Genomic DNA, 13,131 nt, shown 5'->3' on the forward strand with positions numbered 1-13,131 from the left:
AATCAATATTATCAAATAATCAAATTATCAAATATTTATGTGTCATTATCCTGGATCCCAGTGGAAATATTTAGTGTCCCATGTATCTTTTTCAGAACTTTGCCCAATGACAAAGATACATTCTCATGAAAATATTAGATACTTATATTATAGAATACTATGTCAATTTCATGAAAATCATTATTATCATCAGTCCAATCTTGCCGGAGATTGTTTTGACTCCTCATTAGCAGATATTTATTCCAAATATATTGTCTCTGCGTCACTACTCTGAATATATGCTGCTCCATATGTGAGTACCATGGTATCCAGTGCTGCCTCCGCAGACAGCGTCACCATGGTGATCTCGGGTAATAAGTAAGCGTGCCATAGCACAATCAGCCGCTCGCTCATTAGTGCATATTTATAAACCCGACCCAGTGGCAGCACACTGTGTTAAACCGCCTTGGCTGGCAGAACCCCATCCATGGCAGGAGCTGAAAGACAGGGTGGACGAGGAGAGAAGTATGAAAGAGTTACAAGCCCGGTCCAAACCGGCATCCAATAATGAACAGCAGATTGCTATGGGAACAAGGTCATTCTTGTTATTACCTTGCTGGACAAACAGCGGGTGAGCAGAGGGATTCACAGTATGGCGGACTATATGTGATTTTACATTGGCTTAACTTCACATTCCCCACTTATATTTCAGACTTTAATAACAGTTGTTTCTTAGTTGTACAGATAGCTTTGTTATATGTTTATGTAACATGGAAAGTAAAAAAGTAATAAGTAGGAAAGTAATTTAGTCCTATCTGTGCTTCAGTCTCTAGAGAGTGAGGATGACCAAATGGAAAATGAGTGCGCACTGAATGTGTGTAGGTTTTTGTCAGTAGTGGAAGTACCTAAGTACTCGTGCTTTACTCGTTATTTCCACTCTATTTCACAATATTACACTTGTTACTCCACTACAGTTGCACATAATGGTCAAAAGTATGTGGATACACTGCCCACATACGGTACTCAGGCTGCTTTTTATGGTTAGGGTTTGGGACAGGACTCTTACTCACAATTAAGATATATCTGATGCTTTTAGACAGTATTGTATTTCTAACTTTAGGGCAACAGTTTGGGGAAAGCCCTTTTTACTGTTTCAGCATGACAGTTCCTACAAATATTTTTCATCTATCTCATCAACATGTTCGCGATGGGCTGGAACACCAACTACAAGCCACGGGTTGTTGTTGGCTTACACCAGTGGTTGGATTCACAGATGCTCTTTAGGCTAAAATCCCAGCAGCCAAGTGCAAAATCTTGTGGACAGCCTGAAACCAGAAGAGTGGATGCTGTCATGGCAGCAGATGGATGTCCGCGGTTTGGACTGACTTGTTCACAGCAATCACAACATGGCATGTAATGTTCTGGTGTCCGCAAACTTTTGGCCACATGCTGTCTTTTTCCTAACTGAGCTGTTTGTAATGTATCTGGAGATCTAGAAATCACATGCGCACCGTGGAGATTTAAGGCGGGTGGGCGAGCATTGTGAAATCAAATCTCTCACCTCCTGTGCCATAACTTTACGATAATGGAAATTGTCAGAGGTTTGTAAATGGGGCCGGTGAAGCAATTTGGTGCCACATGTCCCTCCATCCTCAACCCTCCTCCCACCTCTAAACAATCAGCCGGGGTAATGAAAGTGATAATGGTAATCTTTACGGTCCACCATGCCAGCCCAAGACACCAGCGACCCCCCGACACTGATTTAATTAGCTTTCTTCTCTCCCTCGTCCTGCCTGTCTTTCATCAGTCTCAACCCTATAAACTATTAATGGCCTCTTAGACGATTTAGCTTGATCACTCAAACCAGTCCGCTTTCGGCTCTCCTGAAAATGTTTGGAGAGATTAGCAGGAAGGGAAAAAGAAAAACGCTCGCCTGCGAAAAATTGGAATAAACCATACTGGGGAAAGGGTGGTGGCAGGGATGGGAGGGTGATCAATCTCCATCGAAAAAGCTTTATCATCGTGTGGACACACAGCGAGAGGAGAGGATCGGTTATTTTCTTTTTCATATGATGATTCAACTAGTGCTGGGCGATGAAGCTCCCATGCCAAACTGTGTAAGTGATACATTTGTTGTGCTTGTGTAATGAGGTTTGATTCGAGGGAACAAACTGGAACAGTCCAGTGGAATGTTATTTATAACACTGATATCACTGCAGTGGAAAGACCTCTCACGTAACTCCTATATTTAGGGTTTTTATGTTTAACTTGAACTTGAAATTGATGTATACATTTAATAATTATCATTTTTCTAGAGTGACAATTCAGGTACGGTATGACAATCAATTCGAATTTCAGGCTGTTCTTTTTGGATTTGCCTTTAAAATATTTCTATCCAAATGCAACATGTATGAATTTTTATTTATATCATTTTATCAGAGACGTGTTCAATTTTGGCAAAATAATTGCATACATTTGACATCAGCGATAAATGTCATTCTAAATAAAAAGTACCACAAAATAACTAAATGTCAAGAGATGGAAGACACAGGAAAGTGAACGATATTTACTATGGCCAGAATCATTTATCCATCAATTGGCAATATGCAATTTCCTCCTCTACGCAGGGAATGTGGCTTTTTGTTATTTGTAACTTTTATTCACTTATTCAAATGTTTTTCAAAGTTTCTTTTTTAAGAGTTACAGAAAACCACAGTGACTGGTCTATGGTTCAGTATCTTGCTCAAGGAAACATCAACAGTGAAGCAAGACTGAACCAAAGAGAATATTTCTTTTCCCAGACGTTCCAGGAAATTGAGCAGACAGTCTTCCGGTCACAAACCCACTTTGTTGCTCCTTAGAAAACTGTGACCATCTATTCTCCATGTCCTGTCGACCCCTTGGGATATGTCCCATGAATGAAGGAATGACTCAGTCACTCCCATCTTGTGGCCATAGACTTAGCTTATTACCCTCAGCGTCCTCGTGAAGACACACCACCACCAGAATGAAAGGGAACACAGCGCGTGAGAGAGAAGTCATGCACTGTGCAAAATGAGTGTGATGATTCAAAAAGTTGAACTGAAATGACATTCTGAGCTAAAACAAAATGACTGAAATAAAATACAAATTGTTGGTTCAGTAGATCTATCAATTACTTGGAGAATCATCAGCAATGTTTTATTAAATTAAATTTTGACTCCTTGAGATATAAGTCAAGAAAACAGTGACAAGACACTGCTCAATGTTAATTCAAAATGAAATAATCGACATTGCAAAACAGAAATCCTAGTTTTAAAGAATGCGACTGATAGAAGATAAGAAGTCCATCCTGCATGCATTAAATCATTTTGTTTCACAAAAGCAGCCAATGTGTGGATGCTATATTCCCATGATTTCAGTACAAGCCTTTCTCTTATATCTGAATTTTCTGTGTAACCAGAAATAATTGTTAAATATCATGTCTGCTACAGCTTTCATCTATAGATTCCTCACTAGAGAACCGCAAATATCTTCTAGTTGAGAAGACTGGAACATGAAATGTTCGGTATATACAACAAAAAAGGTTAGTTGAGCAACTGGAATGAATAGTCGTCAACCCTCAGTCACTTGTCCCACATAAATGCAACACAGTGTCTTGCTGTAGCCATGGAGAGGCCTCAGGCATGAAATATCTCCCCTTGCACACGTTTCCTGCTCCGCCTTTTATCTCAATGCAAGATCAATGCTACGACATCAACACATATTTTTTGCAATGGGCTGGTAAACTGTTCAATTGAAAACAGATTTTTTTTTCTTCATCTACAATGTCTGCCAAAGGGCATGGACATACATGCACCCAAGTAATGGATGACCAATGCGCCCAGTAATGGAGTGCTCATGACTTACTGTTGCAGCAGCAACCATTATAAACGTGCATGAGAGAGCATGTTAGTCATCTGTATGTCAATAGTGGTGAAGTATGCCGTTGGAATTTTCTATTTAGCTTGTAGCAGACAGAAACCATGTATGTGCAAAAGATGCGGGTTTAAGGAAGGAAAACAAATTGAAAATTCATCTCAGATTTACATGCAGTGATATTTTCATCATTTTTGAAGGCCAATGATAAATAAAATTCCTACAACACATGAAAGTTCGAATCAGTCATATAATTTTCCCATTATTTTGCCAGTGATCGACTTCTGTCCTTCTCTAGCTTGGCTTTAGCCTTGCCAAGAAATTCATCCTGACTGTTTTTTCTTCATCACCTGAGGCAGTTTCCAGTAATTCAATCAATACCATCAATTTCAATGTTTACCCTTCTGTGTTCAGCTCTGGTTTCAATCCAATATGCCCAAAATTAGGCCAATATGTCCATTTGTTGTTGAGTTAACATTTATGGATGCCAGATTCTATTTTTCACTATGTTTGTCCTTAAGTAAAGGGTGACCTCGAGATGCGATCAACTGTATACATCAAAGGGAAAAGTTTAATCTTGATATTCAATACAGCAGATGTTTTACTAAAATGTTTTTATTTTTGAGCGCCTGGTGCAAATATAGTCCAGTGCATAAACAAAGTACATTGTGTAAGACGGTTAAAATATAATTTTATGGGCAGTTATTTCCTTGTAGCAATGATAAGTACTATCAGTTGCATCAAAATTAATTATTTCTACAACTATTCACAATCAAACATAACATGTGATGATAAAAAAGTCACTTTGGCTCTCTTTAAAAGCTCTTATTCGTGCACCATGCATGCAAAATGCTAATGGGCTAGTTTCGTATCTATTAGCATGGTGACCTCCACAGAGCAATGTGCCTGGGGATATGAACAGCGGGCCATTTGACAATAATGGGACCTTTAATCTGAGTTTGAGCCAAACACATGAATAACATTTCCCAGTCAGTGTTCCCATTCACAAACAGCAGGGGACCAATCACAGTGAGGCAGAGTTCAATTAGATAGAAATGAAGCACATCTGTCGAGGGTGAGGGGTTTTTACATTAACAGCAGAGCATGAGAAATGCACCCATTTTCTTTAACCTTTGGATGTTGAGCTGAAGTTACAGATTACACTACATAGTGACCTTAAATGGAACAGAACATTATACTGCAGGTGAAAAACAATTGGTGCAGAAGCTTTATTTAAAAATGTACCTGATGGCAAGTGTTAGGCACAAAACTCCCCCCACGGTATTACTTAATACCTAAAATTGCATTAGGCCACTTTTGACCAGTGAGGGAGGAAAGACAAACTTAATACATTGTGAATTTATTGAGATGTTATGGCTAACGTGTTGGTAAACAATTACCAATTACATTTCCTCTAATTTCATCTCTGGCTTGGCCTCCACCTGAAGTTTAAAGTTTAATTTACCTCACTTTGGTTGTATAGACTTGTTTGGCAGAAATAGCTGGTCTGAACTGGACTGGTGTGGATGGGTCTGATTCTTGATCTGGTTTCAAGTTTGGAGTCTTCTTCAGTGGTCTGTGGTGATTTTATTTCTGGATTGTTCTGGATCAGGGTCCATAAAATGAGATTTTCATAGATTGTGGATGGTTGTTGAGAGCCAAAAAAATCAACCATATAAATCCTTGTGGGCAAACGAAGATGTGAGCAGCTAACATGAGCAGCAATAGAAAGAATGGCAGAAATGTCATCAACACATAGTACAATAAAGAGGTAACACTCACAGTGAGTGGTTGGAAATGCAAGCAAAGGAACAGCAGAGATGAGTGTGTTGCATCAAATCGGCAGAGGAAAGGAAGACAAAAATCTAACTTGAATTGTCCGTATGTATTAAGTCATATCCTATGGGATTACTTTATTTAAATTTCGGGAAATATTCCTCCATGATTTTATTGAAGAGGTCAAAAAGGGGGCCTTCAGACATGCGCATATGTTGAAATAGCTTACATCAGACTAAGTACAAGTGGCAAATGCGCAAAAATGTGTCGATCATGTGGGTTCTGGCACACAGCAGAGAGCTTAAAAACAACACAACATGAGATAGCTCTGGATATAGAGCTTGCATGATATAATTAGGCAATATGCTGCATCCACAATCATGGGATGTTATCATAGCAAACAACTTGATCTTATGACTCATTCCCCTGTTTGCCTGATGGAAACAGACGCTACTGTGTTGCTGCTGTGCTGTGTGAAGGTCATTTATATGGAGGAGCTCCGCTGCCTGATTGACAGGCTGCTCAAGTTTAAAATGTCACCCTAAAACATATTATACACTGTAAATTATAACTCCTATTTTCACTCTGTCAGCAGATTGTGGTCCAGAGAAATATAAAGGCAGCAACCTATTTGAGTTTTACAGGTCAAAACAAGTTGTTTGGAAAATCTTTTTTGTGTGTTTGCGACTAGTGACTGGAAAGACTGTCAAACATCTCCACCACTTTTTAGCCCATATATTTATTTTTCCTTCAAGTCAAACGCTGATATCAACTGTCTTCTATTTCATTTCATTTAATCTGTTGTTCCTGGGTGATGTGATGGCATAATAACAGCTTTAGATTTTAGTTTTAGTCTCTCAGAATCCAAGACAGAAGTACTTCTTTTGAAAGATGGATTTTTGCAGTGATACAAAAAGTCATACACTGAAAAATACACTGGAGATCTCTGTCCCTTGTCTTATTGTGAGACAATAAGATAATAATAAATCAAAGTTTTCCTTTCCTTCGATGTGAAATGATTCCATGTCAATATAATATTGTCTCCAGTGTCATTTTTCACAGTCAAAATGTGACATTGTTTCAGTGTTGTTATGAGAAACCAATAGAGAGGAGTATTTTTTGAAGTAACAGAGTGGGTTTCATCGCAATCATTTCATGTAGAAGATAGAGAAAGAAATATAGGATCATTAAAGAATAAGCATGTTGATTATTTTATGAAAATTTATCATTTTAAGCTATCTGAAATCTTGTTGTCATAAATCACAGTAGAATCACATAAGCACTTGTTCGCTGAGAAGAGTTATACATAGTGTAGCATACATATAATGTGTATTCTGCTTGAGAGGAGACATAATGATGACAACATGAGGTCTCAAACTCTCTGGAGAATTTATTTTTTTGCAAAATGGTGCGTTTCTGTATGCTTTTAAAGTTTTGATCCTTCATTTTTTACTCTATGGGTTTCAAGTAGTTTTCCATCTCCCTTCTCCTTATTCCTTATTTATGACTTCCTCATTTCCTTCCTTCATCTACTACCTTATATTATCTCTGCTTGATTATGTTATATACATAAGGTGGGAAAGGTGGAGCTTCACCATGTTAATCAGAGCATCAATACTGACGTCATATTGTATTTGGATGGTGGGTTGAACTCTCGACGCTCCTTTCAGCTGCTGCCAAAAGTCTACACGTGTCTCTGGTGGAACTGGCCCTCAGAGCCATTAGGCAGGATGTCCAGACTGTCCGTGGAGCAACTGTGTCCTTCGGCCAAAACAAAGCTACCTCATTATAGAGGCCTTCCCTGCCACTCATCTGGGACTGACAGAATACTCCTAACCTGTGAGCATCTTAAAGAGGTAATACAGGCACCTGGCCAACGTTCCCCTACAGCAGTTCCTGAATGCCAAGCCCCTAGTCTTTATAGGGACTGACCACCCTCTTCTAATAACATTGAGCCAGTACGGCTGGATCCACCATGGTGCTGGACGCTCCAGGGCCCTGCCAAATTCATTGAGCGCAGTCTTTAGCCACCGCAGTGTCCATTGACAGGGCAGGCTTTCTGTTTGATTGGCATACAGTCCTGTACTGTGAGCCTGTCTTACAATACCGGTGTTGCGATTTTGGCCAAGCCTCCCTCAATAAAGAAATTTAAATCTTTGTTAAAAGATGTTGATATTGATTTTCCTCACGATATTATCATATTTCAGATTTAGACGCTATATAAAGAACTTTTCTGACGCTGTGTTGCATTCCAGTCACTAACTTGTGTCATAAATCAGGTTGTTTTAACCTTTAGGTCACAGCTGTGCATAAATATCCAGCCAACATAAGTCCTGACAACTATCCTTCCATCAAATCAGGTCATTTGGCCCTTTATTTAAAACGCATTCAATACTGCAGCCATTTAGTCGCCTCATACACTCAGTCTTTACTGAAAAATACATAGCAGTCTCCGTCTAACCGAGAGGCTATTGCTGATTACAAAATCCATGAAGAAAAGCATTTCTCTCGCCTGCGTCTGAACCTGTATTGATCGAACCTGGGACTATTTGTTTGAAATGATCGAAATGATTACATGACCCCAATCATACTGCAGTACTGCATACAGTGTGATTTATGGATAATCCATCAGCCTACATGTTTTTACAAGATAATATTGGATTTAGGAAGCCCTCACATATTGGTTAGAGGAGGGGAGGGCAGTTCACAGTCAAAATGTATGTATGGTACAATGATTGCATTCTCAAACAGCAGTTTCATCCAGACTTTGATGATGGCAAAAATATGTAGCAGTTCATTTCTCATACCTGCTGGACTCCCACATGCATTATTTTGACCATAAACAAACAAAATGCCCCATAGTGCGCTTTGCTAAATGAGGTGAATTACCATTAGGAAATAACCTTCTAGACACTAATATTGAACTGCATTATGGAGTTAATGTGACAATAGATCATACAAGCAGATGTTTGCCACATTCATGGTGCTCACAGATCGTTTCTCTTGCTAAGGCATCTCATTTAGCATTTCGCCTCTGTTTTTTTCAATACACTGTATAATTTTATTTCCCAACAGCACCTGGTTCAGAAATGACTCAGTTTAAGACTTGAACTTTGTGAAATTGCAGAAAATCATAACTATAATTGGCTCAACCATCATAATGTATCTACCTGCCGTCTTGCCTGTGTTTTTCATGAAAACAGAGATTTCTACATGACGTCTCTTGCCAATATCAGATGACCATGAGACTAAAACACTAGCTAAAAGCATTCCAAACTCTAAATAGACATTGCAGCGAGTCAAAAGCACTTTCAAAACCTACTCATGGTGTTGCTATGTGGGCTTGGAAGCCAGAGAATGCACAGAAAATCTTAATACCCACAGCGTTGAGCAAACACAATACTCAAATGAAAATTTGATTCAGGAAAATGTGTACAAATACTGCTTTCACAAGGCAGCACAAGGTTGAGCTGGACGTGGAAACCAGTTGTTTAGCTAATGCCCTTTAAAGTTAAAAAGAAATAAGCCACTTCCTCTGGTAAAGTCCTGAGTGGTGATGATGACGGACCAATTAGCCTGACTCATTAGCTTTCCAAGAGCATTAGAAAATAAAGCTGTGGCAGGATGGACTTCGCTCTGAGTGTTTTTGCATTATTGATTGAGAATTAATGGCGGAAGCAGCTGTCATTAAAAGGGTAAGGGATGGTTCCAGAAGACCTTAGTAATGGCAATCTGGGCCATTTAAGAGTCAGGGAGATGGCTGTTAACCACTTAAGGGTTGGAGCAGAGCAAGAGGTGGAGAAATGGGAGGTTAGAAAGAGTTGTGGCTGACAGGATGCGAGCTGGATTATGTGATAGTAAAGAAATATCTCAGTCCACACTGTATATTCTACTGTATATTTTATTGCTTTCATTTCTTTTGTCGCTATCGCAGCAGTGGAATGCAGCTGAATTATGCATTCATTATATGCTTCTTTTGTTATTTTCTAATGTATTGTGAACGTGTTTAAAGCAATATTTCATATCACAGAAAAGATTTTATGATAGTGACAATTGATTATACCAATAAAGAAAGAGAAGTCAAGAAAATCTGGTTTGGTCCACGACCTTGAGGGAGCAAGGGCTGTGACAGGAGCACGGTGGGATTATGAGATGATGGGCCCTTGGGCACAGATGGCTAAAACATCTCCCTTCTGCCCGGCAGCCCCTGTCCCCTGAGTCAGAGGGCCCACGTTCCATGATGTTGCTAAGAGGCACCGTAACTAAATGTCCCACAGAAAAGCTGAGGGGACAAACACTTGCTCTGAAGATGATGAAAGTATATTTATTAAAATAGTAGAGTATTTATTAACATCTTTATTGTACTGATATGCAACCAGTACAGTTAAAGTAAAAGTTTGAGCGCAATATTTTTAGTTTTGCTTCTTTTACTCAAGTAAGAATCAAAATACTTCTTCCACCGCTGGTGAGGGCCTCTTTGTAACGACACCTTTAAAGTTAATACGAATGGTATTCCTTCAATTCATCAAACAGGATTTGGGACTGAGCCCTATGACTCTCTGATGACTAACCTTGGAAAATTAAGTCAATAATCCAGGTTGACAATATAATCACACATAACTCCCATTTTATAACTGTGTAGATTAGTATCAGCCAGACTAGAAGGCACAGAAGGTACATATTTATTTACAAGACCTGGCTTTAACTGCACACCTGCTGTATTGACCCAGTACTTATCATACAACTATTCCACAGGTCAAATTAAGTGTTCATTATTTTGATGTACTGTACAGTGTCCTTTTGAAGCCTTTTTGTAAAGTAAAGGACGGATGAGAACATTTCCTTTTGAAGTCAAAATGGGATATATATATATATATATATATTTTTTTTTACTCAACATCCAGTGGCCTCTACCTGACTACTCCATTAAAAGCAAAGCCGAAAGCACAATAGCGCTCTGTTTTTTAAGTGTTGTGCATTAACTAGCTACACTCAGACTAGATTTTTCATTGGCCTGCTCAAGTTCCATCAGGCTTAAAACCCAGACTTGTTTTTGTCTTGGTGAATAACTCAGTTGGCCACTGTACCGCCCACATATTGCTGCAACATTCAATTGCTCAACAAGTTCAAAGGGGACTGTGGGCGTTTAGTCTGCGTTATAGGTGTGTGTTTTGTTTCAAACTGCATGGCAGCAGTGTGCACAGTGCGGTATAAAGGCTGCATTGAGACAGTGGCCAGCCCCATTGAGAAACAGGAAAAACAAAACAGGCAGATACTTGTAAAAGAGGAGGGCTTTGCAGGCAGAGGTATGCATTATAGTAAGCTTCTTTTTTAAAGGGAGACATTCACCTGTACAGACATGCTTACACACACACACACACACAAACACACACGCAACTACATCGGGATGGACGTGCACACAGACAATTGTACGCACACACACACACACACAGAATGAAAATTTGCACACACAAATGGTTTTGCTTCATGTGTACGCACAGCTTACTCCAGTGTACACAAGTACATGCTTTGACACACACGGACAGACACACACACACACACACACACACACACACACACGCTCGGTGTACAGTATCCTTGGTAAACAAAGTGCTGGCTTTTACGACACATGCATTGCCAACATTTTCTTGTGCATACCAGCAGCATGGCTGTCATTTACTCCTCCATAATTACACAGCTGGCTGAAGATGTGAAGCTGTCATCTTGTTTTTTTAACAATACCAGCAGGTACCTGAGCAAGACAAAAACAAACTCCGGAATGAAGAGGAACCTCAGTGAATATTATAACAAAGTAGGTTATAATAATGCACTTGTTTGCACGGACATGTGTCCATCAAGCAACCTGTGAGCCAGTGCCAGTGGACGATGAGTAGAAAACAGAGAATGGGCGCTATGAAAAGGGAAAGCTGATGTGTCTGGTGTTCGGTTAGGTATGTTTCGTTCTCCTTCCGTGGTCACTTTAATGATCACTTTAATTGAGTAAATCAATCATCCAGAAAATTTTAAATGTGTATAAACAGGACTTTGAAATGTGACTGCCCATTTTATACCTGCTGTCAAGCATCAACCAGCCTCCAGGCAGTCATGACTGCTCGCATGTAATACTCCTGGTAAGCATCTTCCCAAGAAAGACTGTGGATGCAGATGAAGATGAAGTCTTCAGTTATTCGGTACAGTCACGAGACCCAGACAAGCTAAATTGGCTAGCAGAAGAACAATGGTTTAGCAAAGGATTGCTCCCACATTTACTTTATGCTGCATTGTAAGAAAAAAGCACAAACGAGGTGCAAGTCAACTTTGCATTTTCAGTTTATTTGGAGTAAAAGAAACTAAAAATAAACTCCATTCACACTAAATGCAGTGGGGAAATTGAGTGGAGGTTACTGGGACTATTTTCTTCATACTGACTAAAGGTCTGGATACACGGAATGTGGACTGAACAGCAGGGCTGTATGTAGACATGCATGCAGTTCTGTCTGTACTTCATTGGGTGTCTGTGTAAGAACACTGGCAGACATTTTCATTAGGAGCAGGAGGCCAGAGGAACAAATAAATATGTGGAAAAGCTATTTTCTGGATTGCTGTCATGTCTAAAAAAAATGTTATGCTCCCATTAAGTAATTTTAATTTAGAATTAGGAGCCATGTGATAACAAAAAAGATCCTGAACCTGACCAAGCATTTCATGCTAACTGTGAGCAGTTGGCAGTAGTTTTCTACACATCAACACAAATCAGAAAGCAGATCGATGCTTTAGTTTGCACACGCAAGATCAACATAAATGACCATCATTTGTGCTCTTTCTGTTACTAATGCCTTCTTGGCTCTTTAGTGCTCTGTCGAATATTTGTTTGGCCGTTATTTATTCGGTCCAGCACTCCCCCTCACAAACACCCAACATAAATTCTTAGTTATTTTAAGTACTTGGGGTCAGCCATTGACTCTTGGCTACAAATAATGACGTGCATCGCTCGGAACATACATCCATCCACGATGCATGACGAATCCCTTGTTCGCACACCTACGCCCAGTCACATTGTAAGGACTAATGCAGCAGTATGTGATCACTCCATGACTTGAGTAATGGCTGATGAATAATGTCCGCACTGTTCGCTCCCCCACACGACACACACATACACACAGAAACACACATCATATCATCCCTCTTCTGCTCTTTTCACGTCATCTGTGCTCCTTCACCTCCCTCATCCTCTAATTTACCTCACCCCCTCCACCCCTCGCCCTTCTCCCCTTCCATCCCTCACTTATTCCTAATCTTTCAACAACCCATTCCCACCCCCATCCCTGAACAGCGGGTGCGCCCTCCAATCAATTAGTTCATGTTCTGTAATGACAGCAGCTGTGGCCTGGCGGGGCTTCTTCGTGTTTAGGAGTGTTTTACTGCCCGCGAAAATTCTCCGGATGGGATGCCTCCCGTTTATTCGCCCCGGGGAGGGAG

This window comes from Pempheris klunzingeri, chromosome 15 (assembly GCF_042242105.1).
Source record: "Pempheris klunzingeri isolate RE-2024b chromosome 15, fPemKlu1.hap1, whole genome shotgun sequence".
In the NCBI taxonomy this organism is placed as follows: domain Eukaryota; kingdom Metazoa; phylum Chordata; class Actinopteri; order Acropomatiformes; family Pempheridae; genus Pempheris; species Pempheris klunzingeri.